This window comes from Etheostoma spectabile, chromosome 14, assembly GCF_008692095.1.
Source record: "Etheostoma spectabile isolate EspeVRDwgs_2016 chromosome 14, UIUC_Espe_1.0, whole genome shotgun sequence".
Lineage (NCBI taxonomy): Eukaryota > Metazoa > Chordata > Actinopteri > Perciformes > Percidae > Etheostoma > Etheostoma spectabile.
Window position 1 is genome coordinate 9,132,164 of NC_045746.1, and position 10,104 is coordinate 9,142,267.

Consider the following 10,104-nt stretch of genomic DNA (forward strand, 5'->3'; position numbering starts at 1 on the left):
CACACACACACACACACACACACACACACACACTTGTAGCTATACAGGCTGTTCTCATGAACCATTGGTACATATAGCTATGAAATGTAAAGCACTGTAATTCACATGTATTACACATATTTATTGCTGTATATATCACATTGGCTGCTCATGTATAAGAGCACTTTGTGACATAAAGCACAGGGATTTCAAGCAGGGGAGCAGAGTTCATGTGCCAGGGAAAACGTAAGATTTTCACCCAGGAAACGTGTCGCTACCCGATGTGAGTCGAGTGCAAATGTGAGTTGTGCATGCGTCACTTTGCGACAATAACAGATTTCACGCAGAACTGTTTTGCTGCTAGCCCCAGAGAATCCGGACATACATTACATCACAGACAGTAATTTATTACTGGCATCACATTTTCATGGCCTGATGTCAGTTCTAGATTAGAGGCTGAAGAACCCTGCAAGAACCTGCTAACAGGAGATTTCTGCATTGTCAATACAGTAAAAATGGACCTACATAACAAAGTTAGTTCACTGCTGGCTACAAGTTAGCAATCAAACACAACAAAAGCTGTCACATGACGGCGTTTGGAGCTAACATTAGCAATCAAAGTCATAGATAACTAAAATGTTTCAGATCCGGATATCTTGCTGTAAAATAATTCCATCTGAGCATAAACTCACATCTGCACTGGATTCAGATCGGGTAGTGACAGGGAGTGCTACGTAAGGGGACCAGTGTTTCCATCCAAACCAGTCTTTTTCTAATCTTACCATGTGGTTTCGGTGCCTAAACTTTACTGTTGTCGTCGCATGACGGTCACCTTTTGTCGGCTAAACTTAACTGTAACTGCCTCTGAAACAACAGACCAGCGGTCGTAATTCCGTAGGATATCACATGAATTGTTGTGCATATGTTTTTGTGCTACATCATACGTACCGGTTAATTAGAATGTGTATGCAAACTGCCTATTCAACACTCTAAGGATGTTTGACTTCCACTGTAATCATTCATAAATTCTGGACAGCATTTATACAAAACAAATGCTCATATGTTCTTTCTTTATCAACAAAATCGCATTGGTCAACTGTAATCAGAAACAAAACATGCACATTAGATATACAAGCAAAGACTATTCCCGATTGTATAAGTTACATTACTTTGATATTCAAAATTTAGCATTTACTCGACTAGTCACTTCATTTTTTAAATTACAGAAAAACATTTTCTAACTCAACTCCTATTGCAATCTAGCCAAATAGTTTTGGTTTAATTTGACCAGGTTACTAGTAACCCGTCTGTGAGACTCTGCTGCCATGACATGCCAAGTTAACCGAATATTTGTTGTGGTGCTCAAACTATTAAAAAAATTAAACCGCAAACGATTTATTTTTGAAAGGTAGTCGGCAGTACTGAGGATAACCGACAGAACATGCTGTCAACAGTAACCCATGTGTTGTTTCTGTGCGATCAATTTCTTTTTAATGCAATTTTTGCCATGATAGCTGTGCAGGGTGCTGGATCTGGGGCTGCTCTGGGTGTCCCCCTGGCATTCAAGCCGGTGGACAACAATCCCATAGGCCAGTATTTGGCTTAGACCGATCACCCTCATATTTTACCTCACCCAACTACTTGACTATATAAAGTATATGTTATTGGTTTTGATCTTGGTGTCTGCCAATGCCAAGCTCCCTCCACTCCAGTCAGCCTCACTAAGAGAGTCATTTAGTTTGATCAGTTGCCCATTCTTGCAGATGGATTCTGGTTTTGCGTTGACTTGGGTGACCATTTTCTGCTGTGAGACATTACAAATGTAATGTGTTCTCAGCATCGGGGTCCAGTTAAGCCCCACAAACAAAACTCTACAAATCTGGTCAAAATAAAACCAAAACTATCTAGCTAGATAACACTATCGGCTAATGAGAATTCTTTTCTGATTTTAAACTGGGTGAAATGGGTTGAGTGCACTTTTCATGCTTCTAAATTAAACCGGGAAGTAGCAATCAGAGCAGGTGCAATGGTTTAGAACCCGTACTCTTGGAACATAAAGGTTACAACGATGTTTTAAGCACCACGGAGGTTAACGCAGGTACGATTTCCATGGGTAATTATTGGGTGGAGAGTTGTGGCACACACTGCAAATTAGCCAAAATGAGTCTAAATTAGATGTTTTTCTCGTTTTAAGGAAAAAAATCCTCAGAACTTCATCTGAAACCATGAAGAAATAATAAATAAATTCAAACCAGTGCTGCATTGGGAACCAATGTTCTCTGAGCTCATTAGTCACTGCTTCACATGTTCTCAGAATAAACATAATACAGATCCTTTAAGTGGATCCTAATAATACGCCGACGTTTTGGTTCCAAATGATAATATATTAGACACTTTGCCACGTCTTTCCTGAACCGATGCCTGAACCACCCTTTGTCCTCTACACAGCAGGGTTAAAAATGAGCCTTCTCTCACATCCAACACATCAGCCATGGGTTGCTCATCTCTGCTAAAAGGGGACATGGCCCTGCCGGCTCCATTAGTTCCGACAGCATCCCGGAGAAATAAAACAAACAAGGTTATTCACTGTGTTTAAAAAAAGAAGAGGCAATGTTATGGTTATTTGCTGCTCACATTCAGGGTGGAGGCAGGGATACACAAAGAGCTCTCCAAAGGAAAAGGCAGTACAATATGCCTTTAACATACTGTGTAGTTATGATTGTGTTACAAAAAAAACGTATACTTCCTTTATAACATGAGTACACAGGCTAAATCTGACATTTTAATCCAAATGGTGCCAAGAACCAAAGAGACAGGCACTGCTCATGAATCAGTGTCCCTGTTAAATGGCCTACACCAGTCCAGCCACGGGCTGCTGTAGCAGAGTCCGGCTGACTTAGTGGTGGAATAAGTAGAATATTGTAGGAACTTGCTCAACATGCCACATATGGCTACTTGGGGAATAACATAATTGAGGTCGCTGCTGCCATGTGTGTTAAAATCCTATTATAAAAGGGGCTTGATTGTAGTTTGTTTTGGAGGTGCGTGCGGAGAGAGCGCATACACACTGCATGCTCAACAGATGGGTAGACACGAGAGGGAGAGAGAGAGAGAGGATGCTGGAGGCTCCTTTGCACTCTCCTTGTTGCGTCCCGGGTGCTATTCCTGTTCAGCGTCACAGGAGCCACCTGCTCGCTACCGGGGGGGGGCAAGGCCAACGTCTGAGGAACCGTTTTCTCAGACTCGATGAAAAAACAAACAAAAAAAAAAACACATACTATTCATTTTCATGGTTACAAGAAGCGGCACTGCGGCAGACGCACGCCACAGTCTGAGGCGACCACCAATAAATCGGACCTCAGTGCGTGATCAGGTAGCTTTCAAAGGGCTTTCTGTTGCGTGATGAGATGCCAGTACGGATGTAAGTCAAGCAGCTCCCCCCCACCCCCCCTTTTTCAATCCCCAGTGCACGCTCACTGGCATCTTTGGTACATCCTGGCTCTTTAGCATTCAGCGGGAGAAGGCACCCACTCACCCAGGAGCACAGGCGGGAAGAAGCATCGGCATCAGCCCTCTATCCTAACGCTCCACGCGAATCAGGCCGCCGAGGAGACATCCTCCTGCCAAGAATCGTGTCCACTCATCAGGGACACAGCTAAAGAAAGCTTCGCTGCGGGTGTTGGAGCTCGGATACAGAAATGTTTTTATAGAGTCAAAATGGCATCATGGAAAACCCCCAAAAAGAGCGAACACCATCGTTGTGCGTGCTTGTGTGTGCGTGCTTGTGTGTGCGTGTGTTTCTTTTGGCCACTGCGCAAAGTTACAGGTCTGCCAGTGGCTTTAGAGGCTATCATACAGCTCGCTGCGTCTCCCACGGACGGATTCAGCATTCCGGATGCTACTGCCGTCCACCTGTCCTCCACTCATGGGCTTTAATTCAACTGCTGAGACGTATTTGGGGATTTCTCTGTCACCGGTACTTCTGTTCAGGTTCACAGATCACACATCCCCGCGGGTAACAGCCGACATAGCCTCACTACAGTGTAAAACAGCGCGGACTGGCGAAAGTGAGGGTCCAGTTCATCTTTCAGTCTGATTCTATGTATCATTAAAACCGGACTACTCACTTATCTATAGACGAGGATGTCAATCATCAAGCGAATGAATGAACCGTCAGACTGGAAAGCAATCTGGTGTCCATGGCGCAAGAAACAGTAGCCCAAAGGGATGAGTTTAATAGATAAGAGACCTCACCTGATCGCTGTCAGCAGTAGTTATTCGATGCGACGGCTATTCCCCGATCGGTTCCGTGGATCCAAATTAAGTTTCCCATCCATGGCACGTCTCAGATGGAGAGGGAGACTAGCATTCATTCACACTCGCTGCTGCGCGGATTCTTCTCCCCACGAATGTTCTCTGCCAGGCATGCCACTTCTGCGCCTCCGAAACGGACCCCCCCCACCCCCACCAAAAAAAAGTGTAAAAAATAAACAAATAAATAAAAGGAAATTAAGAAAGGATCGCTAAGGACCAAATCATAAAGTAGCCATGTGGATCAAACGAACGAACCAAACCGAAGAACGCAACAACAATAAAAAAAAGGCCAATGGCAAAAAAAAAACAATGAAAAGAAGGATCGTCGCTTTTGTAGATGTCCAATTTTGTTCAAAAAATAAATCCACGTCATATATTCTCCATGTTTTTTTGCGCATATAGGCAAGCTGGTATATTCCAATGCAATGAGAGGCAGCCGCAGGAGCTGAGTTGATTAACGGGTTTTTTTCCTACTGATGCCCGGTACTCCAAGTCCAATGAAGCTCTTCATTTGAAGCAGAGGTTGAAAGAGAGGGAGGGGGGGAAAAAAAGGATATATATATGTTAAGTCTTACTCCGTTAACCGCCCTTATTTCCTCCTCTTCCCTGTCAGAGGGTGAAACGTGTCTGTGGCTCGCGCCTGCTCTGGCATCTGGGATAGGTATCCACAGGCAGCGGCTCGCAGTCGGGAATCTGGCTCCCCTGCAGTCGGTTCACAAACGGTCGATGGGGATGCGCGCCCTCGCTGCCCTCCACCGGGGATCCGTCAGGCGCGTTCACAGCGAAACCCTTCCTCCCTCCCGCTCCTCTTACCCCCACTCACTACCATGGCCCGTGGTGACGTCAGCACGCGCCGTTTTCCCAAATCCAGCAAGTGCACACGCAGAGACTTATTCAAAATCCACTTCTTCCGCTTATTTGGAACGTGATTCCAAGTTTCCAAGTGTGTTTGGCCATCAGTCCACAACCAGGCTACTTCTCCAGCTTGATCACTTGAACTCTACTATTTGCATCTTTGGACTTTTCCTCAAAACAGTTAAATCCAAAGCTATTCTAATACATTCTCACCCCATTTATACTTATTTAATAGGTCACACCCCCACAACACAGTGCTTATACTAGTTAATTTAAAATACAAGTTTTCCCATCCTTGTCAGCTCTTCCCGCCCCTCTGCCAGAAATAGTCTAAAATGTAGACGGGATTTGGCACTCCTTATGCTTTCAGTATCAACCCTGCAAGTCTGGATGAAGCTAACAAGCTAAAATGCCAATTCCAACAAACCTGCAATTATCCACCGTTAATGTTTGAATGGTTTCAGATTTGATATTTGTATCACAGGCACAAAGATGTGGTTAGATCTCGAGACACCGCGCAGCATGCGTTTGTATGTGGAGGAGTGGAAGCGGTGGGCCATTAGTCAGCTCAAGTGCTTCTTTTGAAGGCTTGGCGGTGGAGGATGAGCTTTAGTGGTACAGCTCTCCTAGTGAAGACAGATAGCCACCGTCCTTATAGTCAGCCATCATGTGTTCTTGCAGTTCTATAACTAATTATCCATTTTAGGGCCCGATCAAATTACTCTACAATGAAGTTGATTTCTTTTAATGAACAGTCAACAAGAAGCCGCTTCGTTGGCAGTCAAATGCAGAGAAAGACACAGGAACACTGTGTGAAAATGAAGTCTGTATCTCTGAAGACAAAAGTGGACAGTATTACTTTCACACACCAGATTTGAAAATTGCTCAGCAATGGGCTCAGTGAACACAGCGGCAGATAATACAGAGAAAATAGGAGCTATCAAGGGACTGTCTGTCAGATTACAGAGTGTCAGAGCATGTGTGTTAACTACGTCTGAAACCTGTAGGTAGTGAAGGCCCATGAATTGACCTGAAAATGTGCCTTATTAGATTGTTAGATTTCCATTGTCTCTACACATTTATCTATATGCAAATAGGCTCAAGTTTGACTTTCTGGATTGTTTTAGTAACTATTTATGCTGAAATATGCTGCTTACTTGCTTCATGGTTTGGAGAGTTGCATCAGTTCATTGAATAGATGCATTGCATTCCAGACATCCATTTTTAATTGTAGAATGACAAATCATGTGTGTCTGATTAATAGTGAAACTAATAGTGCAGTACGAAAACTAAATGGCCCAGTACTATTTGAAATGTCTGGACAGAATGCATGCGTTTTGGTGCCTTTACTCTGCTTAAGATTAATAAGAGAAACTAGGCTTTTTTTCCTAAATGTACCATTGTCAAAAGATCTGCCAATGATCATTTTTCGCCAACTATACAGCTCTTGTAAGCTATTTCCTATGAACAATTTGCAGCCTGAAAGGATCCTGCAGAGAATGTGTGGCTTCCCACATTGGACCAAATGAAAGCACAAAGCAGATCAAAAGGCAGACTGTCTGAGATTGTAATCATGCTCATTTTTTAGCATTAGAATATGCCATCATAACTACTACTGCCGCTATATACTGTATAAAAAAAGTCTCCCCTCGCCACTTTTAATTCACTTACTAACTGCCAGAATTCTCTTTTTAAAATGTATCATTTCCAATGAATAATTGGAAAACGGATTCTTATGAGGTTAACTATTCTAATAGAAGGCACACTACAGATAATGCTTTGTGTCCTCTCAATACAAAATGTCTGGGACGGTTTGCAGACATCACTCAGACATGACACCCTTGCATCTTTATAAATCAACCAGTTGGCGAGACAGCACCTCAGAATAACAGCATCGCTAGAAAGGGAGATTTTTCATCAACTACAACAGCCTATTTTGCAACCCTCCTGGCAGAGACAGAATGAGCACATTGTGAGGACTAGAAATGTGCTGTTACAATGGGGATGGTTGGCAAATGCTTTAAAGACACGTATCTGTAGTGAAGTGAAGTCAACCCACAGCTAAATGCTGGATGTGGTCTAGTAGGCTTAGAGTGCAATGCTACACATGTGTATTAATTTGATACATTCCATTCATAGGGGGATATTAACACTACTTATCTTGGATATATTTTATTGTGACTCAAGTAATTGAACATATTCCTTGGGTGGAATTTTCTAGTTTAGCGTTCGGCCCGTTAGACCTGTATTATTGCATTGTAAATCCATTGTCCTTGTGTTTGAGAACTTGGGCTGTGTTGAGAACCATTGCTGGCATTGGCCTGTAAAACCCACTGAGACATTGGAATAACTCTGATATTGGTTATACTGTGTACCGTGTGTGCCATTGTTACCCAAAATAAAACAGTAAAAAGAGAAGCTAAAACAGTGACATGATGAAAGTTAGATGGAGTTTGTTGCAGTTTCAGCACCATGGAGAGCTCAAAAGCTTAAAACACACAATCACACACACTCGTTCAGCCCCATGAAAAGTTCCATCCGTATCTCAGAGACGTGGAAGGTGATCGGAGCCTATTTACACACATTTCGGCACACACGGATTCAGCCCGTTTGAGGACAGCGCAGAGGCTGAGAGCTTCTTTGCAAAAGACATTTATGTGATTCCATTCCATTAAACCAAAAGGACTTTCTCTGAACATAAATGCCGCACTTTATTTCCGCCTTAAAAGCAAAGTGGAAAAGCAACAAAACTTTTTTTTTTTTTAAATATCAGTTGGACTTTAATATTCTTAACCATGCTTTCCACTGCATGTGAGAAATTAAAGTTCTTTTACACAAACATGGCGGATGCCATTGTTTTCCACGAGCAGAAACTAATTTATGACTCAGAGAACGAGCCAAATCTTGAATATATAAAAATCCATCAGCATTTATGGGAAAACTTTTTCTTAGTTTCATAAATCAAGATTGTAAGCAAACAACCTTATAGTGGAACCAACTGATTAAACTCAATGACTCGACCAAAACGCTGCCACTGTATTTCATCGTACATGTCTTTTCATGCATTCAGGCAAGGCGGTTTTATTCATAAAGCATGCACAGAGGTATGGGTTCAAGTTGCTATACAGAGAAAATAACACAACACAACACAAACCAAAGGCAAAGAAATACAATTTAAACAGGCAACATAAGAGATAAAAAGAGCATAAGGCCTGGGCTGCTGCAGCTATAATAATAATACTAATACCATGATAATAAGCCCTTGGGTATTTAGAAAGATTTAGTTATAAGCACCTAAGAAAAATAAGATTTTCAGACTGGACTTGAATGATGCGATTGTTGTGTATTCCTTAGACCATCAGGCAGTGGGTTCCAGCGCTGTGCGGCGTAATGACTACAGCCCACTTCTCCTCATTTAGACGTCGCCCCGGGCACCGCTAGCCGTCCACTCCCCAGTCATATACTCAGGGCCAACTCCATGTAGATATTTATGAAATGAGTAATAAGACTTATAATGAGGCGTGATGTGGGCTGTCCTTTTGGCTTTGGTCAGAACTCTTATAGCTGCATTTTGAATAAGTAATTTCCATTACCCTTGGCAGCAACAACACGTCCATAGCACTGCGGCTGACCTGCAATTCTGGTGGCCGTGCATGGCTCATGAAGCAGCTAGGTCAAGCTCTGTGTTGTCCATGCCACCACATAACATAAGTATACCATGTAAGCACACATTAGCACAAGTTGACCTGATTAGCAGACATATGCTGTGGCCAGGGGGAGTGCTCCTTTTTTTATTCACTATGAGAAGAACTAGTAGAAGAAATCCTCAAAGCAGAATGACAACATCAGGCATCTTATCGGATAGAGGATAGAAGGAGAGAATCATCCCTTGGGTGTGTGTATGTACTGTTCCTACATGTCAATGGCTGCTGGATATCCATTTGTCCAAATAAACACATTTGTCCTTATTTGTTGCTATATTGTTAACCAAAAAGTGTCCACCTTGTTGGTAAATTGAATGTTAGCATGCCAATAAGCATTTTCCTTAGTACTATTCAAACTTAATGAGATTTTCTGTGTACAACCTTAATATTGACATTAAATGAAAAAGGCAAAAAGGGACGCAGATACCCACGACTCCACTGCCGGGCCCCTTATCAAAACCCTAATTTCCTACTCTTCCTTTCTGTAATTTTAAAACGCCTGCATTGTGGGAAAATTGTGTTGCCTCGTTTGATTAATTTTGCGGAGGCTAAATGGCTCCTAACAATGGCGCGTTTGATTTGCTTCTTATGAATCAGAGCAAGTAAGGACAGGGCCAGAGCTTAGTGGTTGAACTTGCATTGTCACTATTGTTTTTGACTTTCCATTTTTCCACTTAGCTAGTATCAGGGAAAGGCATTTAATTCAATCAAAGCCACTTTGACAACTCGCCAAACACACACAGACAGAAGTATCTTTCAAACCTCTGGCAGATTTCACTTCAGTTGGACAAGTTTTCCCTGCAGGACGTCGGCTACGGTTTAAATGTCCATATTTTTCCCTTGCCTTTAGAAAATCATTCTCTCCTTTTCTGATCCATGTGTGCAGTCATCACTTTGACGTTTGCTAGTTCATCAAATTTGATCAAAAATAGCATACCACACCATAATGATTTCACTATACCACTTTATCAATCCCACTTTTCAGAGATACACTTCAGTAATCCTCTCTTCTGTGTTAATGCATCTTTTATCTGCCTGTATTTTAACTAAAAACAAGCAAGAGTGCTTTGGGGATGTTGAGCTAAATCCAAGCACCCAAACAAACACCTGACTAAAACATCCCAAAAGTGTGACAGAACAGTAACTTCCTCTTTAAACACACTTGAAAATACATGCTTTCTCGCCTAAATGTTTTACCAAAAAAAAAAAAACGTGATACAGTTCCCATATACTTTGGCCCTCTGGGATGTGC

The 10,104-nt window shown here is 42.3% G+C and overlaps 1 protein-coding gene across 21 annotated transcripts in view; it reads right to left on the reverse strand.

Moving 5' to 3' along the window:
• Positions 1-5,033, reverse strand: part of adgrb2 (adhesion G protein-coupled receptor B2) — a 240,978-nt gene extending 235,945 nt beyond the window's left edge. For 11 of the 21 annotated variants that reach the window (XR_004334864.1, XR_004334860.1, XR_004334862.1 and 8 more), the window contains exon 1: positions 4,234-5,033. The gene's annotated coding sequence lies outside the window, so the exon portion shown is untranslated. The remainder of the gene's footprint in view (positions 1-4,233) is intronic. The other 10 variants (XM_032534850.1, XM_032534851.1, XM_032534857.1 and 7 more) reach the window with 2 other exon arrangements.
• Between the last annotated feature and the right edge of the window lie 5,071 nt (positions 5,034-10,104).